The sequence below is a fragment of the Mytilus galloprovincialis genome, chromosome 3 (genome assembly GCF_965363235.1).
Source record: "Mytilus galloprovincialis chromosome 3, xbMytGall1.hap1.1, whole genome shotgun sequence".
Lineage (NCBI taxonomy): Eukaryota > Metazoa > Mollusca > Bivalvia > Mytilida > Mytilidae > Mytilus > Mytilus galloprovincialis.
In genome coordinates, this window is record NC_134840.1 from 34,128,960 (window position 1) to 34,154,885 (window position 25,926).

Below are 25,926 nucleotides of genomic sequence, written 5' to 3' on the forward strand. Positions count from 1 at the left end.
AATATTGACAAGATTCACGAAGAAAATGTACCTACTGTAATCAGTTTTGCATCAATTGAAAACTCTTCAAGCAAGGTGTTAAATATGGGCGCCGCCATGCTGTAACTCGCCACCACAATTGAACAATGTATTTTTTATCACCCGGCCATATAAGTTTATCAGGCAATTCTTTCTGTTTAAATTGTTGTTACCTTTAATGCGATCAAGATAGGTTATATCTTAAGTTAACCATTGCTCTCATAATATCATTGTTTACTTTTTTTTGTGTTTTCCATTGTTCTTCATCTCACCAAATAAAACCCATTCATACGACTTTTTAATAACTCTAAAAAAATGGTGATATTTTCATTATTGAAAATTAGGTTAAAATTTTTTTTTTGCTTGTATGTACAGCTTTTACTTTTTAGCACTTAAATCGATAAAAAATGTCTTTGTTTGAAAAAAAAAGATATATATTTATTCGTCTAATTTTGTGTTTTTTTTTTTTGTTTTTTTTCATTTTTTGAATCACCAAAGGAAACAAGTCAAAGTCGTTTCTATATAGTTCTATATAATAATTTATATTGTTTCCACATTTTTGAATATTCACGACTTATTATGTCTGTCACACTGATAGAAAGAAATTCAAAACAGTGTGGCTGTGGCCATTGATTGACACATTAAATTCATCCATTGACTGGGACAATTTACCTGAACGTTTGTCTGTAACGACCACTGTTCACGACGTACCTACGATAGACATTTAAACTGTGGGGTCACCAAAGGTTTCTTAACGCCTTTAATTATAAAATAATTTCGAAAAATTAATCAGGAATAACCTTTATGTTTTGATTTATATAATTGATATAAATCAAAACATCGTGTTATTTCTGATTATTTTTTCGAATTACTTTATTAAGGTGTTGAGAACCTTTGGTGACCCCATGGTTTAAGTGTCTTTAAAAAGTACATAGTGAGCAGTAGTCGTTACATACAAACGTTCACCTAAATTGTCCCAGTCAATGGATGAATTTAATGTGTCAATCAATGGCCACAGCCACACTGTTTTGAATTTCATTCTAGGAGGTAGGAAATCATCCAAAAGGTTTGGAATGGCATCTGAAACACAGAACACATTGGGAAATACACCAGTGGCAATAAAAGATTAGTGTACAAATGCTCGTCATTAGAAATATCTAAGAACACACACTTACTATAGAACTTACAAACACTCGTATTGCAACAGGAAAAAAACACATCAATTTATTGGGATTAAGGAAAGATACCGTGTATATCGTGACCGTGAAGATTTGTAGAAAACTGCACACACCATTGCGTCAGCAGGTTATAGACTTATAAATTTGACTTGTCTTTAAGAACGCTACAACGAGATAGCGGCATGTAGTTTTCTGTAAATTCGCCCGTGATACTGCTGTTAGAGGTGGAGAGCCTGTTGAGATACTGTCACAGGCTGCAAACTATTGGTTATCTGTAAAACTATCCGCCAGTTGCAACGGATGCAAACACAAATTTAGTTTTGAGACCAGTCCACACCTTAAACAAATGTAAGTCGGCACTATGGTGTGAATGTTCGAGCAGTATGGAGTGCTTTTGGACAATGGACAAAGCAGAAAAACTAAAAAAAATCACAAACCAGATGTTGCCTGGATTTTATACTTCATCACAAGAAAAAGTTCACTTGGTACAAGTCTTAGAGTATTCACAATTAATGACAGCTAGTCCAAAGACAATAACAACTTTAATATATAAAACAATCTTGTATCTCAGATATGTAAGACTAAAATATCAATCAGAACACATTCAACATCCAATGCCCAGTTACAAATATTTCATAAAATTGAGAATGGAAATAGGGAATGTGTCAAAGAGACAACAACCCGACCAGAAAGCAGACAACAGCAGAAGGTCACCAACAGTTTTTTTTTCTGCAGAAGATGATGTAAAAATGATACAAAAGGTACATTTATTTCCAGTAATACAGATTGACAAGTATAAAGGATGTTAAAAGTGGATTGAACTTGCTGGAAAACAATATTATGATGAATAGGGACATACATTTTCCCTTGCAATTGTCATGTTAGGCTAACAACCGTCCACACAATCTCTAAATAGTAAAGAAATTTATTAACTAAGAGTGTGTACACAATGTATATCACTCCCTCAACACTCTTCTGACAAAATATGACTGCAAATTAAATCACTCCCAATATATGAAAAAAGAGGATGAACCAGAAATTGAAAACTGCAAATAAATGAAAACTCATAAAAGTAATTTTATAAAGCCAGAAACTAAGGGTTTTTACTGAGGAATTTTGATGGCAATTTCCAAGGACCAATAAGTCGGTCAAGTTTAGTCCAGCAGTGTGAATATGCAATGGTATTGCTATATAATTTATCATTTCTGTCTCGATGACAAAGTAGAGCACTAAAAAACATTATATTCATATTATTCTAAAACTATTGTTATATAGTTTTGATATATGTGCTCAATTGATGCAACATTTTTTGTTTTTGATGCATCTTTAGACTCAACAGTTTTCAAATGAGTTCGCACAGATTTCATTTGTCCCTGGCTCATTTACCAGCCTTAGTGAGAAACCTAAAATTTGTACGAAAGAAATTAAAAGCTGGATTATCTGTTAAACTATTATACATCATATTGGTATGGTTTGTTATTAGCTATAAGTTTTCATTAAAATGGAACCATAAAACCACGCCTGCAAATACTTGAGATCAAACATTGTAAATCTATGATTGATAGCCCTGCTTATAAGGGAAAAGGTAGACTTTGCAAAAAAGATTTACTGATACTGCGCACTTCGCTATCCAAATGGTATCAATAGAGGAATACAAAAAAAAAAGGCTTACACGAAATTTGACCATGATTTAAGGAATTCCATAGAACCACATATATGGAAAACATTCCAACTATTTCGGTTTTTGTAAGGAGAAAACGCATGCAAATGAAAATACATCAGGTTAAAGATTGATGACGAAAACACAGCACTTTAGGATCAGAATGTTCTTTTGAGAGGAGGGTCAAGTGTTAAAGAGCTGGAAGAAGCAAATTGTCATATTATTCTTATATAGACACGAAAATGCGCCAAAACATGGCCATACTGCTCAGCAATATCACGAAGAAGAGTCATCAAACCTGATTGAAAATATCATCAGCAAGTTAGCAAAATCATGGATGCATATGCGAACAAATGCTGATAGGGGTAAAATGTACAACCATTGTAACAGAGGTATATGGCACACTAGATACTACGAGGCTCTGAGGAACAATAAAGGTCCTTTATGGTCACCAAAAATTGGGAATCTAGTACCCAGTCCACCAGTGGTCACTATTTTAAGAAATAACACTGGAGAGAGAATATAAATATCAACAACACCTCTAAATAAAACCCAGAAATTAGGCAAACTAGATGGAAAGAAAAATGAAGGCGTCAAAAAAAGCAACATCCCGTAAAGCCAAAAGACAGTATTTGAAAGATTGTCTTCAGGCAGAGAATGAGATTCCATCTCAACAATAAGAAACTGTCCAGCAGTAATTTTATACAATAGAAATAGATATAACAGCTTCATTAAGAAAATTGAAAATGAAACACATCTCAAAGTATCTCCATAAATTGATTTGAACAGCGCAAAAAACGTTTAAACTCATTACATTTTGGCTGCCTTGTTAAAAGGAATTCAAAATTACCCGTTGCTAAACTCATATCTTCTCTGCTTTTACTGCACATTTTCTTGGAATAAGGCAACACGTTTTGGGCTGAGTCTAAATAGAGTAACAATTACGAAATACTTTCAGTTCATGTTTTAGAAATATTGATCTTCTGTAAAATGGAAAATTTTCGTGCCGTCTTTTTTCGCGAATTCCCAACAAAATCTAGATTCGTGCCGTTTAGAATTCGTGATGTCTCTGTGCCCTACATAATTTAATGTGCACTACATAATTTATTTTATAAATGATTTGGAAACAGTACAGTTTTAATACATGTCTTTTATGTTTTTCAAAATTAAAGTGTGGACTTTTATGATACATACTCATCACAAATTTTGGCAGCATTGTTTTAGAAAACAACAATTAGACCGATTTTATTGAAATAAAGAATGTTGTCCGTAACAAACCCATATCCTTGGCAAAAGCAATAAAATCTGTTTTCAATTTCTGAACTTAATCAAAACAAACAACTGCAACTGAAAAAAACCTTCTGCTACCAAGCCTAAGGAATATTACCAGTTTACCATGGTTAGCTTTCATTGTTAGTATTATTATTCCGTGTGAGGTTCGAATTCAGACAATAACATATGACTCATAATTTTGGGAATTTATTATGCTACCTAAGCTGAAAGTTTCTATATGAATGCAATTGTTCCACAAATAGCATCAACGAGAAACAACAAATATCCAGGAATAAGAGGTATGCATAATACAGGTTATTAGTGACCAAATCATACATAATGTTAGTGCTTACGATTTGCAATAATGAAAATAATACTCTGATATAATACCAGTTGGTAGTTGAGATTATTTAAATAATATAAAGTTTTGAAAAGTACCTTCAGTATAGTTACCTTTACTATACATACATGTTTTGAAAATGGGTTAACCATACACAAGTTTTCAGTCTCATAGAATGGATCCAAAACTTTACTGTTCTGCTGCATTTATATTCTTAGGCTGTAAATGGTGTATTTGCATTTTTTAGAGCATATATGACTTGTTTAACAAGAACACAAATAGATTACGATAACATTAAACATGTCATCTGATTCTTTTCATCTTGTTGTTTTAAATGATCTACGTGATATTGTTATCCCTGCATGGATCCTGTTATGTTTAAATACTAAAAAAACAAGTGAAAGTCTTTTACAGGATGATTGAGATATACGGTTTTGTTTAGAAATTTGCAAAAAAACCAAGTAATATCAACTATATACTTTAACTAGCAGTTTGAGGAGAGAGAAAAAAAGAAAACAGAAAACTACTACAAATTGAATTCACGTTTGAACCAGGAATCAATGTGTTCCAGTGAAGAAAAGGAGGTATGTTTAACCATGTTAACTACTTATATTATAAAACACCTTCAAAAATTGAAAAAAGTACATCTATATGGATAAGTGTTTTTGTCCTATTTGGTTTATAGCTCCTTAACATTTTTGGTCCTTATACATCCTGGGCTTTGACATATTCGGATTTGAGGTTTCTAAATGGAGGTAAATCCCGATGTTCTTCTGACACATACAATTTATAAAGAGTTGTTTTTATTTTTCTAGACATGCTTATTGTTCATCAATCATATTTTTTTTTCATCATAAGTTAAATAAAAATATATGTCAATGCGACAAATCTGTACCAAAGACACAATGTGTAAGCAGTTAAATACCATACCACCTGCAACACAGGGCAAAACCCTAAACCACAAGGAAAGCTATAGAAGCCCAAATTCAATACCAAGATGTTTAGCATGTCTATAAGAAACAAAAAATGGAAGAAATATGAAATATAGTAATGACAAAAACTCTTCTTATTGTGTTTTCAATCAATATATCTTCATCCAAATGAACACAAATATTTGTACTTTTAGAGCCAAAAAAGAGAAAAATATTAAAGTGTAAACGAATAGTTCTGTTTAGTAGATGTTACAATTTTTTTTTAAATTATTGATCATGTATATGTTACAGTGAATTTGTATAATCAGGGATTATGTAGAATCCCTGATTCTTAAGGGAATATGAAGAATCACTGAAATCATTAGTAATTAATTATATATAATCCCTGAAAATGACTAGCGATTTTACATAATCACTAAACATTTTAATAATTATTCTACAAATTCCCTAATATGATATAAGGGATTATCAATAATTTAAAGATCATTTGTTTGATAAATAAAAAATATAGACAAATAATCATTTTAATCTTTCACATTCCTTGCCAGATGAAATAATAAAATTGAGAATGGAAATGGGGAATGTGCCAAAGTTTGCTTTTAAACACAGACATGACAGAAGATGATCTTAAAGATATAACCAACACTTGGTTTCGAGATAAAGTTGAAGATTTAAAAATCAATAATATCAACATTCCCTTTATAGCAAAGACTTTACTTTTATTGTTTGTTTATTAAAGTGTCAAATGGATATTCATGTTCTATTTGTAAATTCACAGAGCATGTTATGTGTGGTACATGTAAAACAAATGGTGAAGAAGATTATGGAACATCTGTTTTGTGTTTTTTTGTTTGTTCCAATGAACACGAAATTTAAACTGAGAGAACTTACGCATATAAATGTTTAGAAAAACAGGCAGAACTGAAGCCATGGTCACAACGAACCGACGACACATCTCTGCAGGGCAACGACATGAAATTTGGTAAAATCGCGGGTCATCTGTGATCGTCGTCCGACAATCGCACGACAATCTCGCAATGTTTTAAGCATCGTCGCGCTGCCTCATGTCGTGGGACGAAAATTGGACATGCACCTTTTTTGCTCTAAGATTGTTTTGTCGTGTCACTGTCTTGTGGCTGTCGTGAGAGATTCTTACCTCAGTCGTTCGACTGTCGTGCGATAAACACATTGTCGATAATTAAACTCATCATAGATACCAGGACTACATTTAGTATATACGCCAGACGCGCATTTCGTCTATAAAAGACTCATCAGTGACGCTCGAATCCAAAAAATTTTAAAAGGCCAAATAAAGTACGAAGTTAAAGAGCATTGAGGACCAAAATTCCTAACAGTTTTGCCAAATACAGCTGAGGTAATCTATGCCTGAGGTAGAAAGGCCTTAGTATTTCAAAAAATTCAAAAATTTGTAAACAGTAAATTTATAAATATATCGAGGGTACTAACATAAACCATTTAAATAAAACAATCGTCGCACGATTGTCTCACTAATACCAAATGTCGTACAATGCTCGCACAACATTGCATGTGTGTCGTCGTACGACGGTGGTACGTTCGTCGTGCAACATATTTTCGTTTTATATAGAAGAATACAATTCGGCGTGAATTATTTTTTGGAAAAACAAACCGTCTACCGTTTTAAAAGAGGATGGCTATATCACCAGAACGATTATGCTTTGTACTGCTGAATAGGCGCCTTGCCGGACTCCAACAAGAGCGAAATAGGGTCCTGTTAGCGTTGATTCGAGCCCATGGATAGTATAGGAACCAGTGAAACGCCCGACATTAGTGGCTTAGGCCATGGGTCGAACGGCGCATGATAATTGGGCAGTATAGTACACTGTTGCAAGAGTTGGAGCGGGAATCTGCTGGTGATTCCATTGGATTCATGCGGATGGAGCCTCGCATTTTTCAAGAGCTTTGCCGAGAGTCACCCCTGGCATCACAGTGGCACGACAATGGCACGACAGTGAAACGACAGTAACATGCGCAAACCATGACATGAAAACCTGAAAAATAGACACAAACAACTCACGATTGTCGTACGATTGTCGCACGACTGTCGCACAACCGACTTTCTACAAACCCACGACAGTACGATTATATATATTTCTTTTTTTTCTGTCTTGTACCCATCGTGGAACCATCGTGTACATGTCGTAGCTGATGTGACCAATCGAAATAGTTAAGGAGCTGGCGTTTGGTGTAATATTCTCATAATGATTTTAACAGGGTAAAGAGGGAAAGGGAAACCCCCAAAAAAAACAAACATGCAATGGCAATTGTTCACAAAAATTTCTAAAAAGAATATCGCCTTGCCACAAAACATGGTACCTCATCGAGCCAGTTTGAGGTTGCTAATTACCGTTTTGGGGAATTTTCAGATGTTTTTACTAAACACTTTATTTCTAACCATTTAAAAAAACGGGGTTATCCTTTTGATATATTGTGATAACATTTGCAATTTATGTTTATAAAGATGTTTTAATATGATTTAATAGAATAAATTATTTGACTTTATTCATTTTCTTTACAAAGAAAACGTTTTCTTCATTTCAGTTATTATGTATACTCCCTGATATTTTTTTCTAGTGATTATACATAATCCCTGAAAATTTTAGTGATTATATATAATCCCTGAACTAGCCAGTGATTCTACATAATCCCTGAAAATTTCAGGGATTCTACGAAATCACTGATTATACAAATTCATTGTAACGTTTTCTTCATTTCAGTTATTATGTATAATCCCTGATGCTTTTTCTAGTGATTATACATAATCCCTGAACATTTTAGTGATGATTCTACAAAATCACTAATTATACTAATTCACTGTGACATATACACATCTCTGTTGAGTTGTTCGTGCATTTGCAACAATCGTTGTATACGTCATAAGCATAACATAACCATGCTATCACAACATGATATGTTAACGAATCAAATTGAAAATATTAGATCAAAGAATAAGAGAAATTGTGTTTTTATCGCACTAATCAGTTTTATCATGTCATGTCAAAAATGTACTATAAAATTATGAAAAACTGAAAAACTTGTTTAAATAATAGACATAGTTTAACTGTATTTTTGTATTGAACTAATTATGGTTGATGAAATCAGTAATTAAGTTTTTTATTGAAATTAATTTAAATGTGACCTGGATATTAAAATTTGATGTAGTTATATTTTAGTTGTAGGAGTCGTTAAAAGAACAGTTTCTTGGCTGACAAATTTAACGTGCATGGTTTGATGAGGAAACAAGTAGCAGCGATGGTATAAAGTTGTTGTAATTACAGTGTTGAAAAAGTTAAATGGTGACGACGATGCAGTTAACGACATTTAAAGGATGTGACGATTCATATAAGATAGACCACCTTGCTGAGGATTTTAGGAATTCTTCCATGACATCCAATGACATTTAAATGTAACTATTATTATTTATACAATTATTACCAAATTCTGATGCTTTCTCTATATGAAAGCATTGTACTGAAAAATTTGTCACAAAATCATTTTCAATTAAATAAAATTACATGGTTAGATTATAAACATATTTAAAATATGTTGTAATAGATAATTTTGTCGTATGGGTGAAAGATCTTGAATATTAAAGTATGTTTAATTTTGAGAAGAGGCGGGGATTGGTAAAACAGTAACATACAAAATACTTTTATGATTATTTATCAAACTGATACATATAAGTACTTTAGGTTAAAAAAATTGCCTTCATCTTAAGTGTCCTTAACAAAATGCAACGACCGACTCAAAATGTCAATTTGCCAATGAATGCTTGCTTTCGAAATATATATTTTCCATATGACATTATTGTCACATTCATAGTCAGGAGTAAAATAAAGCAAATTTAAACTAAGACATATTTCATCAGACCGATTAATCAGTTCCTTTTTCACATGTTATTTTGTTCTTCATAATGTTAGAAGTTTCTAGTAAAAATAAGATAATATTTAAAATGATTCGAAGTAAGGAGTAAATCAGTAACGTTTAAAAATTGTAGACAATTTTCTCTGTTACGTCACAAGTTTTTTTCAATGTTGATGGCAGACATCGGAAAACATTACAGACATCGGAAGCTTTAGACAATTATTTGTTTGATAAGTTTGTTTATATGTTCGTTTTACAGAACATGTATTATATTTATACACATGATTTTTTTAATCTACAACGTTGATTAGACTTTCTTTTAATTGATTGAGGAACATACGACACACTTTACATCCGACATGTAATTTTTTTTATAAATCAGACGGATACAATTATATAGAACTGAATAATCATATGATACTGGCTTAGAATGTCAGGATATTATAATAACTGATCACTTTAAGGTAAAAGTTTGAAAATTCACAAAATTATTTATGATGCTGATTCTCATTTTTTAAATATGGAGTCAAAAGAAAACAGTTAAATAAATATATATCAACTTTGACATGTTCGAAGCCAGATTAAATCAATACATCACTATAACGTGACCTTTTCTTATTTTTCCCATCCCATAGATGTAATACCCACCTATTGTCTCCGTTGATTTCACAATTTCCTATGCAAAATAGTTGTTTAAACATGTTAAACTAATAAGATTAACACACTTAAATGATGGGAGTGTGACACACATAAGGTTTATCATTGGTAAGTACTTCATTCAGATTATTCATGTGTAATTTGTTCTCACATGATCAAAATGTAATGAGGAACGATTAAAGTTAAAAATCCATGCTATACAATAGCGTAATATTGCAGTAAGTTCGATTTTATGCTTTATACGACCTTAACTATCTTTCTTTTAATGTTACTAGACGAAAAAGGTTTTGTTTTAATGTATGCTACATGTATATACATGATATATATATTTATGCTATCCTCCTACAACCCTAATAAACCATCAGATCAGTTGTAAGTGTCAGATGGTTTTTTTCTCCATTATATGCGCATAAATGGAGAAACTATATTAAGTAAATTGCAAAATTTTCACTTATTCTTGAAAAATATTTTCATCTCAAAATACACAATATATATACATCTATTCAACAAGATAATAAATAATGAAAATACACAAACACAATAATAACGAATTAAAATACACAAAAAACAATAGTTACATATTACATGTCATATTACATAATACAATAGCTTGGCCTAGAAAAGGGGCCAACTAAGCTACCAGGAAAGATGCAATAAAATAAGTCTTTCCTACCACACAAAACGTCAAGCACTTGGCAGAGAAATAAAAACTATGAGCCTATTGCCTAATCCTTTATAGTCTCAATTGGACTATGTAAGTATAAATGCAATACCGACCGAAGAAGTACTGTACTATTCACATAAAGACAATGTCTTTGTGAGCAAATCTGCCATAAAAATATACTTTTCATAACTTAAATAGATCAACAGAGTCACACATATACATATATATATATTATTGTGAATGTATGCATTGAAGTTAAAGGAGCACTAGCTGACAAATTCATGTTCACCAATTTGACTCAAATTCTTATATTTGATTTATAACATTCTTAAACGTATTATTATACAAGGAGAAGAAAACTATGTGTAAAAATGTTCAATATTATGATTAGTATCCGGGGAAAAAGTCAAGGTTCAAAAGTACAACGTTTTTACAGATCGCTCATCGAAATGTCAGGGAAATAAAAAGAAGAATAACATAATGTTATTCATATCTAGAATCCATAATCTACTTTCTACTACAAATATCAATTCGTATTACCTTTTAAAATGGTTTTAAAGTTATTGTTTTTAAAAGTTAATGAACAAAAATACCAAACTTCGAGCTAATTTCAACAACAAAAAGGTCCTAATAAAATGGCAAAATCAAGAGTTCAAACACATCAAACAAATGGATAACAACTATCATATTCCTGACTTGGTACATGTATTTTCTTGTGTCGAAAATGGTAGATCAGCTAAACTCCTAGCTTGTGTGATAGTCGCATAAAACTCTATAATACTGACAACGATGTGTGAATAAAACAATCTGAAATAATAGGTAAAATGTCAAAAATAGAGGTACAAAAATCTCGATATACCGAGTGGCACCTATCATGGTACATATTGTTTTAATGTAACGACAACACGTTTACGAATTCTAAACTTTGTATTTGAAAAAAACGTTAACTTTACTATTTCTTTTTCAGAAAGACTAGAATATACACAATGAAGTGGAGATGTATTCTTCTGGTACGACATTTGATTAATACTATCGTTTTAATGAATTCATTAATGATCTACACACGTTTCGATATCATTTTATTGTACAGTACAGATAAACGTTATCTGCGTGTTATACTTAGAACTGACTATGCATATATACACTGATTAAATAATCCATAACGTAGATAGTTAGAAAACTGTAAGTTTTATCCAAGATATCGCATAATATTTAGGCAATACTAGTATCAAAAACGTAAACAACTTGTCCTTAAAATAATAAAGTCTAATAACATACAAGAATGGTAGAAAAATGTCAATCATGGGTTTGTATAAAGTTTGTATTAAGTTTAAGATTGTTTTCTAGCACTCATGACCAATGTTTAAAATGAAGCTGTATTTACTTCCCGTCCTTTCAAAAGTTACAGCTGCGTATTAAGTTTTGTGTATTTATATATTCATCATGACAACCAAATGACAATTTAATGCCCAACAGTCCACTCTTCTTAAGGAAACTAAGACGTACAGCTATGCTATGACAGGTCATGACAAGTTTTGCATGAATCATTAACTTATATAAATTCGGACTTGGGCTGTTGCAATCATGTTCCTTCATTTTAATTACTAAAACCATTTGAAAGAAAGTTGTACATATTTAAACATTGACTAATAGTAGAAAATATTCTCGATTTACATGTTTTAATGAGCATGTCGCTTAACACTCTAGTCCCTTGGCATTTCAACACTATAAACATAATAATGGTGTGTAACTTAATGCAGCATATAATCCTTTTCAGTTTTTGTGTTAATTTTTAAGATATTGCATAGCGTATCAGTATTTTTACTGCATTTTTTCTTACTGTATTTTTTTTTTGTTGGACAGACTGTGGTATACTGTGTTAGTTGTATGTGTCCCCCGCCTGCGTTGAACACGTCATACGCCACAAAGAAGTGCTCCAGTGATCCTAGATCGTATCATTGTCTATGGGACGGCCTTAAAGATGAATTTATTGACATTTGTGTACCTCCAGAGTATTACACACCTGGTAAATATAATGTTGTGTTGTTGTTTATGAACAGAAAAGAAAAATATCGCATAAACTGTTCACGAATAATTTTTAGCGGTCAAAAGAAAATTGTAGCGGAAACTGATTATTCAAGATTTACTATATCGCTTGACTGTTTTGGGGATAATCACACCATCAAAATCTTTTATTATCAAGCAGTTAGATAGGTAACGCTAATTTTGATAGGGAATACCACTGCCACGTTAGACGTTTGAAGGATATCTAAAATGTCTATTATTGAATTTGTGAAAATAATTGCTTTTTAATCGTGATAATAGAAAAAAGGAACTGTATTTAAAGACTTACTAGTACCTTCGTCAATTTTGGATGTGATTTTCGCAAATGTCCGTTTTACTGACTCAGTTACATGTCGCTAGTCAAACTGCGTTGGTGACTGTCAAATTCCCAATTAAAGGTGGCAACTCTTCAAATACAGAACTGTTGTTTGTTAAATGCAAAAATCTTTTTTAAAATTTTCAAGCTACTCATTATATCCGTTACGTATCGACTTAAAACGTGACACGTGATGGTCTTATGGTATATATTCTAGGTACTGATGTTTTATCATCTTGGTTACGTGTTACAGTGTTCTTTTGTTTGTCTTTGCAAATTTTTGCTTTTAATGTTTGGTCTGTTTTGGTAATGTCCCTTGGACGATGTCGGTGATTATACATTCCGTCATTGTGCTATTGTGCTATGTTAAAGTTCTTGTCTTTTAATTTTCTTTACGTCTGATGGCCATTTTGGTTTTCTGTGTTGACATGTTTTTATAGTTAATAAGATTATAGAACCAATGTTGACCACTATACCCCTAATTTTTTGTAGTTTTACCTATTGAGTCTGTTTGTTTGGTTCACACATTATTGTCAATATAATGCAATTTAATGCGACTAATTTTCAAGTGAGAGGTTTGGCTGACTATAAAACATTCAACCTACCAAAGAAAATATATTTTAATCTGAAACGGTCATTCTGATCTTAACAGCTCTTAAAAGACTGGACAGACTAGAATTGAAACGTTATATTTACGGCTTTCTGTCAATTTTCAGACTAATCCACTACGGTTAATTCAGTAAACTTGAGACATTTCTCTTGCAGTAGATTAATATTTAGTCAGCCTGGATCCATGTTCACACTGCAGTAGCTGATATTTACCTATACACATACAATACGACGGTAAATTGACTGAAAAATTGAACATGACTGAATAATTTATTGTGCAAACTTTTTAAATTATATAACAAAATTTTGAAATTGAGTTATAACATTGTATGACAAAAATATTTGCATAGGTTGAACAAAATATAACAGAACAAGTGGTATAGAAATAAAAGATAATTAGTGGCCAAACAAATTACTACCAACATTTGTTATTCAAAAAATGAAGACAATTATAAATGTTAGTGATCTTTTATAAGGAATAAACAATAAAAATTAAGGATTTTTGTTTATCTACATTTAAATGTATGCCTGTATTACGTGAATATTATACAATATATGATTAAAGAATTTGATAACGTTTTTAGCAGAATGACGTCAAATGCATGGGAATAATGAATGTAGCACCATTTAAAATATGTTTCACAACAATATGTTAATATCGTCACCTATATGAACAACAAACTTCGTATGAAGAAAGCTCTTAAGGTATTCATCTGCTTAATCTAACTTTCCTTTTGGATGTTATTAGATTAGTTTGCCCTAAAACCTTGAGTACTTTCGTTTTCGTACATTTTTTTCGGTCAGTAATGAGGAAAAATAAGTTATCGACATGCCCATGAAACAACACATATATATATTCGGTATCATATGTGTTTTGAATACTATCCAATTCACAATGGGTCAGAGTATAGGTCCATAAACGAAACAAAAACTAATAAAGAAAGAGGGAAGAAACGTAATTGGAAATACTAGTTTAAAAATGTTTACTAAAGCTTGTTGTGTCTCTTAAACAGTTATTTCACCTATTATTAATTATATTATATCGGGGCCTTTTATAGCTGATTATGCGGTATGGGCTTTTCTCATTGTTGAAGGCCGTACGGTGACCTATATTTGATAATGTCTGTGTCATTTTGGTATCTTGTGGACAGTTGTATTATTGGCAATCATACCACATTTTCTTTTTTATATTAACGTTATATCCTCATATACCATGGCCACAATATATGATTTATAAAATTCAAAGCAGTTAGTAGATGACTATATGGCATCAAATTATCAAAGTTAAATAAAACCATAAAATGAGTGTTTATGTCAACATATAGTACATACATCATTGACAATAAAATGTCCATGTATATTCTCCCAGTCTTGCCATCGAGCAAGGCAGGTACTTATACGTTTACAGGGATAGTAAGGTACTCACAATACGTACTAATGAAGTAGAGGACGAAATGACCAATAATAATTTTAAAATACAAAATGTATCAACCTTATTTTTGATATAGTACATTTGTGTATAAATTATCACAATCGTCCTTTTAAATGTAAAAGAGGGACAAAAGATACCAGAGGGACAGTCAAACTCATAAACCGAAAATAAACTGACAACGCCATGGGAGAAAAATGAAAAAGACAAACAGACAAACAACAGTACACATGACACAACATAGAAAACTAAAGAATAAGCAACACGAATCCCACCAAAATCTAGGGGTGATTTCAGGTAAAGTGTAACATTGGAAAATTATCATTTTGTGAATCAAAAACGAGAAAAGATTGTTTGTGATTTGAGACAATAACATATTGCAGTTTATAAAAGTCGTTGGTATAACTCTTTCGATATTTTTTTCAATTAAACTGAATGAAAGATTACGTCTTTATCATATGAAAATCAGGTTTCATCCCTCCCGTCATGTCAACAACTGGATTTTTTTTAAATTTCCGATGCAAAGACCTTATGAGTAAATCAATATGTATGCCAAAATATGCAGTCCCTAATGACCTTACAACAGTTTCGTATCTATATCTTTTCCGAATAAGTCTGTTTAAGGATTTTGTTAACTTTAGATATGAATGCCGACGTTTTGGTGCTTTGTAAAGAATATTACCATACAATAAGATGGCATATTACGACTTTAATATTGATTCAATGAAAGGGTCTTCGCATCCCAAATAATAACATTTATTTAACAAACTTTACTAAAATTGTCCGTTTATAAATTTATAAATTATTCAGAAACTAAGGTTTCAACTCCCTCAGGCAAAGTTGGCTTTAGATGAATTTTGCTATTTTTTTTAGGTATTTTTTTATATATAGCTCTTCAACGGTTTCAGTACTTATACATCTTCGGATTTCAAATGTTTGGCTTTGAGCGTTCCTGATGAAGGTAAATCCAGAAAAGCGCTTCGGACGCAAGAAATTAATAACGTGTTGTTTTCAATATTTTACTATAAAACCAGTTATTGGCATGATACAGGTTATGTTCTTCTCATATATGTTATGATGGTATGATACTGAACCCCCAATGGGAGGGATTGTACTTGATATTCATATGAAGGAGACACAATCTTTCAATCAGTTCATTTGAGGTCTGTCTGTAGCTGACATGTCAGTGACTGTTAGTAGTCCTTGGTTAATGTTGTCTCATTGTCATTTAGTTTAGTTTTTTTTTGTTACCTATTCTAGCATCATACTCGGACGTCTTTTCAGTCTGATTAAAATCAAACCTTTCAGCGCTCCCGTTTTTGGATATGTCGCGACATCAGAAAGTTGAGCTCTAAGATATTCGATTTTAAAGACTAATTTTTTTCACAGTTTTACTGTGCGTATTGCTGTGTGTTTATTTTTTTACATTCAATTTGACTAGAGGTATAGGAGGGGGTTTATATCTCAAAAATCATGTGTAACCCCGCTGCATGACGTCCATTATCACTGAACAAGGACAGATTTTTTTGTTTAGGGGAAAGCTGAAGCACGTGTCCGGGTACGAAATTTAGTCGCTGTGTTGAGGACCCATAGGTGGCTTTCGGCTGTTTTCTGCTTTTTGATCGGGTTGTTGTCTCTTTGACACATTCCCCATTTCCATAGTCAATTTTATTGTCCTCCCTCATTCAGGAGCTAGTGATGCACTGAAGGCCCCGGTGGCCAATAAACAGAATGTCATATCTCTTTCGTGGTTAAATTTGTTATTTAGTATTTCCTTTTTTTATTTGGATTTTGTTTTAAATTTTGTATGTCCACAATATAATGGCCCTTTTGTATAATTGGAAATTGTGAGCAATCTTTACAATTACTTGCTGGCGCTTATAGCTAATGCTCCAAGCAAATAGTTTGAAGAAGCATATCTTGAAATCAAAATCAATATTATTTGTTATAGGAAGTTATGTGGTTTTTCAAAAAGCTTTAAATGCAAAACGATGCCCAGTCAGTAGGTACCAGCCATTTGCATATTGGACAAATACCGAAAACAGATGTATTTACCAAAAATCTAATTGTACAGCGGAGGGTCAACATTTATTGAGTAACAGTGGAACAACAACAACTGATAGTACATGTAGATGTGATTACAGAAAGGGATATTCTTATTTAATGCGTCCGGAAGATCCTTGTAACTGCAAACCTAATGAAGAAGATTGTTCATGCTACCTCAAATTCTGTAATGATGATCAGGCTTTATCACCAGGTACACAAATTTCTAAATATTTTAAACATTTTATGTTAAAAAAATGTGCATTGGTTGCTATAAATATACCTTATGTATTCAGGTATCTTATCATTCATGGTACATTGATTTGTGCGTTCCTGATGGAGAGCACCTCGGACACACAATGTTATGTAACGAATTATCTTCATTTTCTACTTTCTTCAAACAGATCGGGCAACTTCTTGGGTTAAGTCAATGGCGGATCAAGGAAATGAAGATTACGTACGCCCCCTTTTTGATCGCCATTTTGTTAAGGATGTACAATGCACATATTTTTGTTATTAAATCGTCCAAAATGTTTTTCTTTGTCTTCCCTTTTTGGAATTACACTCTCCCTTTCAAAAACTCTGGATCCGCCCCTTAACTCTGTAATATAAGTTTACAAAATATTATCCCGCTCTCATTAAAAAATATCGGTAAAAGTTTGTCATGACAATTTAACTTCAATTATTATCATCAACGACAAGTCAAGTTAAATCATCATCATGTTTAAAATAACTCATCAGAAATACCAGGAATTTAATTTAAATTCAATTTACATTTGAGATTGCAAGATGGTTATTTTAGTAAAATTCATTTAATGACGGTGTCAGTTTATTTTCGACTTATGAGTTTGGATTTCCCTTTGGTATTTTCTGCCACTCTTTAAACACTCATCATACACATACTGCTCTTTCAAAGAAGAAACATAATTGAACACGAGTCATATGTAAATGAATTAAAATGACAAAATGCTTTTTTTTAGACTATAATTGCGAAGTTATCAAATCTGACGTGATTAGACAATACCAATGTCCACGACTAGTAAGATCAAGGTTAGTTGAATTGTATAGAAATGACACTGTAAGTTTCTCAGTACAACTCACTACTACTTAGTTTTAACTCTGGTGGATAGTTGTCTTATTGGCAATCTTATCACATGTTTCCTTTTATATACATGTACGTATATGGAAATATATTCAGTAACCCCTAATAGTTGTATTTTGTTCAAACATAAATGTTTAAACCATAGCATAATTTCCATACATTTAAATACTTATATCACACATGTTTAATTTAATGTATCTCGAGATCAGGAAGTATAAATGTTAGATATATCATTTTTCGATATCGAAATGCAAGTATACGGATTATGAAAACATACAAAATTTCATAAAAACCCGAAGTATCGCCATATACGTATACTTTTCCAATACAAATGTTATATTTTAACCAAGTGCGAATTATTATCTAGGGTGCAACAAATAAAAATAAATTATCGAAAACTATTTGCAAATTTAACCATATATATGCTTCCAGGCAACTTAATAGCTTTTTATACTACAGTACCTAAGATATGAAATTGTAACCAAAGTAGGAACATCCAATGTAATAATAAGCATAACGTTACTGATCAAGCTATAACCTCCTTTTCAATCATGTGCTTATTATAACCATGTTGGTAATTTGCTGTCTTTTACGCTTATGAAAATATGGAGAATTTTTTAAACATAACAAAACTTGTTGAGGTGTTATTTTATGATTAAAATAATTTCATATAAAAAAAGAAACTCTGTTAGCATGTACAAAAATAATCACAATTACTGCACAGTAATCAATATCAATTATTTGATATACATGATTGCGGACCGGGTTTTATATTAACATGTACCTTTATAGGCCCTATAGCGGTGTTTTGCATTTGCGCCGATCTGCATTTCATTTGCGCCGATTTTTTACAGGTAAATTACAGGTTAATTACAGGTGAATAGATATAAGAAGATGTGGTATGAGTGCAAATGAGACAACTCTCCATCCAAGTCATGTTATTTTTCATGTATCATTATAGACCTCTTCCGTCATCCAGTTGTGCACTATATTCACATACTTTAAAATCAAGAAGTAAAAACCTTAGATAAAAGCACTCTGGTTTATACTAAAATGACGAATTTAAAATCTATTGTCAGCATTCAAATCCATAAAAACGGAATACATTAAAATCATAAATCTGTTCTTGCTGAGTATTTATAGGCAACATATCTAATATATTCCTTTATTGTGATTTCGTCTCTTCTATATTTGTTGTAATTGTCAATAACGAAATCCATCTTTTCTTTGTCTTGCTATTAACGTACTTATGTGTATGGCCGTCGATGGTTAAACAAAAACTCCTCGGCTCGTTGCAGTGTGCAATATTTCCTTAAATCATGAATCAAAATTAACTAAAACCTTTGTTTATAAACAGATTTTACCAATATACCAATACACCTGCACGGTATAGTACATTTACAAGTATTAACCTACCTGTAGATCCAATTAGGAGCAAATATAAAATCGGCGCAAATGAAAAAATGAAATCGGCGCAAATGAAAGAATGAAAATTTAAAAAATCGGCGCAAATGTCATACGCCCCTTTATAGCTGTTACAATCAAATTAAAAACTGTTGAGATTAAATCATTATGCTGTCAACAAAAACTTTTGATAAAAGTAAACATTTGTTGAGTATATTATACTTATATTATTCCAACGATACAAAGCCGTTTGTCATTTTTAAGGGAGGGAGGAAATAATATAAACGAATGGAAAGACAGAAAAATCATAATAACTATTCCAGTTTGTTCAAATTATTTTTTTTGTTTACATACGGATTTGATGTCACTTTGTTGTCATGCAAATTTACATTTAACCACAAAAAATGTATGATTTCATCAATTTTTCTAACATCACATTTAAAATCTTGATTTGGCAACACATACACTTAAATGTATTGAAGAACTTACAGTAAGGATATTTTGATGTTTTTTTTTGTACTTTAGCATTTACAGGTACATGTATGAGGTTTGCTACCCTTATGTGAATATGTAAGACTGAACTTAAAAATATCAATGCTGATGTCGGAAAATATTTTGGGTGCTACAAATATTTCATAGATTTAAAAAAAAATAGAGAGGTCGAAAATAGTATCATTCACGTATAAAAGAGGGACCGTAGATACCAGAGGGTACAGTCAAACTCATAAATCGAAAAATAAACTGACAACGCCATGGCTAAAAACGAAAAAGACAAACAGACAAACAATAGTACACATGACACAACACAAAAACCTAATAATAAGCAACACGAACCCCATCAAAAACTAGGGATGATCTCAGGTGCTCCGGAAGGGTAAGCAGATCCTGCTCTATATGTGGCACCTAAGTGTAAATTCTCTGTATTTATCTTTAGAACAAATTTAACTGAACCTACATTTCAATATAAACAAAGTACATAATGAATTGTTTCATTGTACTCTTATTTTGGAATTGATTCACATGTTGTTTTCTCACTTTCTCTTATGTTAAAAATACATATTTAATCTATATGAATTTTATGAATATATATCTATTTAAAGTGATGACGAAACTGATCATAGAAATAGAACGAACGTTGAACTGACGTCAAATAGATTCAACAAAAACATATTAAGGCAACCAAGTAAGTTGACTGATTACTGTTCATAGCCATTCACGTTGCAATGCAAATTTTTAACACGGTCGCCAGAGCAAAGCGCTGCTGTTATTTCGCAAACCCTAAAGCCATGCGTGACAGTTAATTCATGCAAACAAAAACAACGTTGAACAGTTTTATCGTTTTCTCTAGAGTAACGCGTTGCAACTATTTGCACGTATTAAGTTGTCGACGTTGTTAAAAAAATAACACATGTAAAAGAGTGGCGAAAGATACTAAAGGAACATTTCAAACTCATAAATTTAGAACTGACAACGAAATAGCTTAAAAAACAGACAAACAATAGTACACAAAACACAACATAGAAATATAAAAACTAAGACACAAAGTATTGGGTTGTGATCTCAGGTGCTAGGGTAAATTTCATTGATAAACTGGCGTTGATTGACATGATAAAGGTAACTTTGCTGCATCGGCAAGTTACACCATGGTGTATACAAGTTTATGCTAGGCCTTGTAAGAGCTTATATGCATGTGTGAGAACAACTACACAGTCTTACTACATCACTTCCAGTTAAAGTATCATAGAATAATGCCTTTTTCTTAGAACATATAACCATTTAAGTTTCTGATTATGAATTTCTCTATCAATATGACTTATTATTATATATGTTACCATTAGTTTTTTTAAAATATTTTGTAGTTGATAGATTTCTCGTAGGAAGAGTATTATTGGGTGCAATCATTGTTATGATTGCTACGTTTAGTGGTAAGTCGAATTATATTTCAAATAATACAGTAAATTTTGGTATTCGTTTATTATTTTACATTTCGAATTAAGTAGTATTAAATAGGATCCTCTTCATAGTAACTGGAATTCCAAAAATACCAATAGAAATGAATTCTGATTCACACTGATACTTATAACTACCATTAAAACTTTGAATCTCCAGAATTTACAAGTAGAATCCACGACATTAATAAAATTATGGAAAGTTTATCAAATATACCAGGATTAATATAATGTACGCCAGACGCGCGTGTCGTCTACAAAGGACTCATTAGTGATACTTAAATCATTTAAATAAAAAGGGCTAAACATGTACGAAAGTATGATTATTGGTTACTAGTATACAATATTTTATTTGTATTCTGTAAATGATTGCACTTGTAACAAAAATGCGACTACCAATACTTTATTGAAACCATGTTTTGCTTAGATACAAGATAACCAATAGGATTAAGTTTTCTGTTACAAACAAAAGCCAAATGACAAGCAACAACGAAGTTTCGATCTGTTCTTCAAAAAGTGGAATACGTGAAATATTTAAAGGGATTTGAGATCAATTTCCGGAAAAAAATCTTTGAATTGTTTTTGATACTGATAACGAAAGATTTAAGGGGAAAAAAAACTATTTTTTACAAAAAAAACTCGCACAGACTGAAAAAAAATATTTGACTATTATATTTATTACTTTCTTGCTGATTTTTAGTATGGTTTGGGGTATTAGTTTTTGCACAAGAGGAGAAATCTGATCTGTCCCAGCTCATAGGTAAGGCAATATGTTTTACATTGCTTTTATCATGTTATTGTATATTTTTGTTCACGCTTATGGAATTACCGATTACTATGGTAACCGTATACTTGATTAAATACAGTTCCTCTGTTTTAAAATTACAAATTAGGATCGTCAAATGCCTTTAGATTAAAATACTTTTAGTGTAATTCAAAAGAAAGGAAATTTACTATCAGTCAATGACTCAATCTTTCACGTTTCAAATAGATTGGAAAGGACATTTTTTTTAACTGACCACATATTCTTTCAAAACTATACAAACATTTAAAAATATTGTTTAAGCTTTTCATTTACTTACATCTGTACATATATTACAATCGATTGTCATGATTTTTGTCATGAATATGAAACCATTTTTTTTCAGATACAAGCACTGTACAATGTGTAACGGACACAGAAGCTTTTAAAAAGGCAAAGAAAGTATTTGAAAATAATAGTATTTTAATAATAAAAGGAGAACACGGTTCAGGAAAAACATCTTTGGCCATGCAATTATCAACATTGTACAGAACAAATAACTACACTGTGATAGTACTGGATAACACCAACGTTCATCTCCTTAACGCCATAAAAGATTCTTTTGCGAAATATGTTATTGTTTTAGAAGAATGGTTCGACGTCTGTGCGAAAGAAAACAAATGGCCTCAAGGCATTATCAATGATTTAAAAAATATTCAAATGGCAACCAAGTGTAAAGCGATAGTCACTGTCAATTCAGCTACTTATACAGATTGTGAAAAATTAAAGTCGTCTGGAATTTGGACCGAGTTTAACATTGTAGACCTTGACCAAGACGATTCATTTAGTATAGAAGACAGAGAAAAGATTTTACTGTTTCACTTAGATTTTCATAAAAGGAAAATAAATGAAATAGAAATCAAGAAAATAATCAATGCACAAATAGCTGGTGCCTTTCCAATTCAATGTTCAGCCTTCTGTAGCACAAACAGCTATTTCGAACTTGGTTCCAGATTTTTTAGACTACCACAACGAGGTTTGATTGCCAAAATCAATGAACTGCGCACCAACGGTATGGAAAATATAACAGACAGAGTCAAATATTGTACTTTGGTATATATCCTCATTAACCCAGACAATGGATTACAATTAAACGATATAGATACGAAACAAATAAACGGAATATGCAAGTATGTTTTTAAACAGAATTGTTCAAAAGAGGCACTTATAAAAAGCGCTTCGCAAAGTATGCGTTGTATTTATCTAAAATGTAACGAAAGTGGAGATTATTTTCTTCGTCCTGTTATCTATCAGGCGGTCTTATTGTCACATGCTTATATAGATTTTGAATGTCTAAAACAAGTCTTAAAAAATTGCGACTTAGAGGCAATTATTGATGTGTTAAGACCATCAACATACGTGAAGCTTAATGAGGAGGAAACTGTTCTAATTGTAGACAAGGACAAATTAAGAAAAGGATTTGATATTTTAGCTCAGCGTTTTGCAGAGGCATGTTTGCAAAATGAGCAACTATCTGAAACAATATGCGAATATATTAAAAGTTATAAATTTTCAACTGTCTTGCAAAAAACGATGACATATTTAGACAACCGTTTGAAAAAATTGACTACAGAAAACCGAGTTAAACTAATGATTTCGGTGACAGAACGATTAACATTGGACTGTTCAAGTCTTGACTTAATCAGTTATACTCCAACTGACTTTGCTTTGGCATGGTCGATTATTGTTTTTAAAATATCAGACAAAATGCAATTTCTAACTGAAATAGATGAACTTTTTTTGGAAAAGGGTAATCAAAGTTTGTTAGAGGGAATTTTAAAGACTATTGTTGATGAGCATGGAAATACTATTTTGCATTACTGTATTCTTTGGTGGAACATTAAAGCAAATCCATTAATAGAGCGTATTTCGAAGGCTCTTCGTCATTCAGCTTCCAACTCCATACACTTATCTGGTAAAAAAAGTATACTTATTCGGAACAAGGAGGCAAATATGTCGGCATTAGATTTTGCTGCTTACTTTGGCAATTATGAAGCAGTTGGGGATTTTCTATTTCATATATCAAAATGGGATAAAATAGGACCAAACGACGTAAGCAGTTTGATCGGGTATGCTGAGAATGGAAGAAAAGCAAACAATATTATTCCAAACTATGGCAGTTGTGAATTTGTTAACAACGATGTATGTGGTTCAATTTCAGTAAATGAACAGTTTAGTTATGATAAAACAATCGAAAAATTGCAATCAATACGAAAAGGCATCATATGAGATATATATTTTGCGGAGGCAGTTTTATTGAATATGTGTTACAAAAGTCATTCTAAGATATTGATTCGTGATAGTTTATTTCGCTTATATCTGCATAATTAAACAATCCATCTTAATGTGTTATTTAGAAATGACGCAATTATTGATGTTTTAAACCCTCCAACATACGTGAAGTTAAATGAGTAGGAAACTGTTCTAATTGCAGACAAGGACAGATGGACGGATTTGAGATCATAGCTAAGAGTTTTGCAGAGGCTTGTTTGCAAAGTGAGCACACATCAAAACCAATATGCAAGTATAATGAAAGTTTTAAATGATCAGCTGTGTTGCTAAATACTATGACATATTTAGAAAAACGTTTGAACGATTTGTCAACAGAAAAAAGAGTAAAACTGTGTATTTTGTTCACAAAAATGTAAACGTTGAATTGCCTAAGTCTTGAATTTATTATTTATACTCCAATTGACTTTGCTTGGGCATGGTCGATCGTTGTTTTCTCAATATCAGACAAAATGCAATTTCTATTTGAAATAGATAATCTTTTCTTGAAACAGGGTCACTACAGTTTGTTAGAGGGAATTTTAAAGACTGTTGCTCATGGAAATACTATTTTACATTACTGTTTTTTTTTTGGTGGTACGATAGAGAAAAACAGGGAGTAAATTGATAATGCATTATGTAAATAAAAGCACATGTAATTAATCTAAATATATAGGCATTTGGGAGGGGCTAAATATCTAATTGCATTGCATAAAACTAATTTATAAAGCATAAAAGTTTAGAACAGAGAAAAAGAAAAAGATATGAGAAGGAAAAAATATCAAGGCAAAAGATCTACCAAAATGGGAAAACACTATGGAAAAAAAGTGTGAAAGCCTCTGACTGCCTGTATAAAGTAGTAGGTCCGGTAAGGGCCGATTTTGACCTCAAACTTCAGGTTCATCCGACGAAAGATTTTGGACACTTAAGTGTCTATTTCAGTTGATTCAATTAGTTAATGTGAACGATTTTAACTGATTTAGTCATTAAAAACGCTCCAAATAAAGCTTAAATATGAAAAATCTATCAAATATGCCAAGTAATTTCATTTTTCAGTTGTTTTTTGTCAAAAATTAAGGTGGCCGCATCCGTCTTCATCCTTAACCTTTATATATGTTATGTATTATCATCAAATACAACTTACATTTGAAAACTAAGAATGAAAAAAAAATGCGGCCACTTTCATTTAAGAAGGAAACCGTATAAAACTTAACTAAAATGCTGAAATTGTGAAGATTGAAGTAATTAATATAGAAAAGAAGATGTGGTATGATTGCCAATGAGACAACTATCCAGAAAAGACCAAAATGACACAG

At 31.7% G+C, this 25,926-nt stretch overlaps 1 long non-coding RNA gene across 3 annotated transcripts; it reads left to right on the forward strand.

The window, feature by feature from the left end:
* The first annotated feature begins 4,595 nt into the window (after window positions 1–4,595).
* On the forward strand, window positions 4,596–25,006 carry LOC143067781 (uncharacterized). Of its 3 annotated transcripts, XR_012976027.1 has the most exons (10): window positions 4,596–5,052; window positions 8,613–8,845; window positions 11,592–11,634; window positions 12,488–12,650; window positions 16,994–17,299; window positions 18,066–18,135; window positions 20,692–20,774; window positions 21,451–21,516; window positions 22,241–22,300; window positions 22,689–25,006. It is a non-coding gene; the product is annotated as an uncharacterized LOC143067781 (long non-coding RNA). The 3 variants fall into 3 exon arrangements; XR_012976029.1 differs by lacking the exons at window positions 4,596–5,052; window positions 8,613–8,845 and adding an exon at window positions 9,623–9,767; XR_012976028.1 differs by lacking the exons at window positions 4,596–5,052; window positions 8,613–8,845 and adding an exon at window positions 10,098–10,178.
* Window positions 25,007–25,926: the final 920 nt, after the last annotated feature.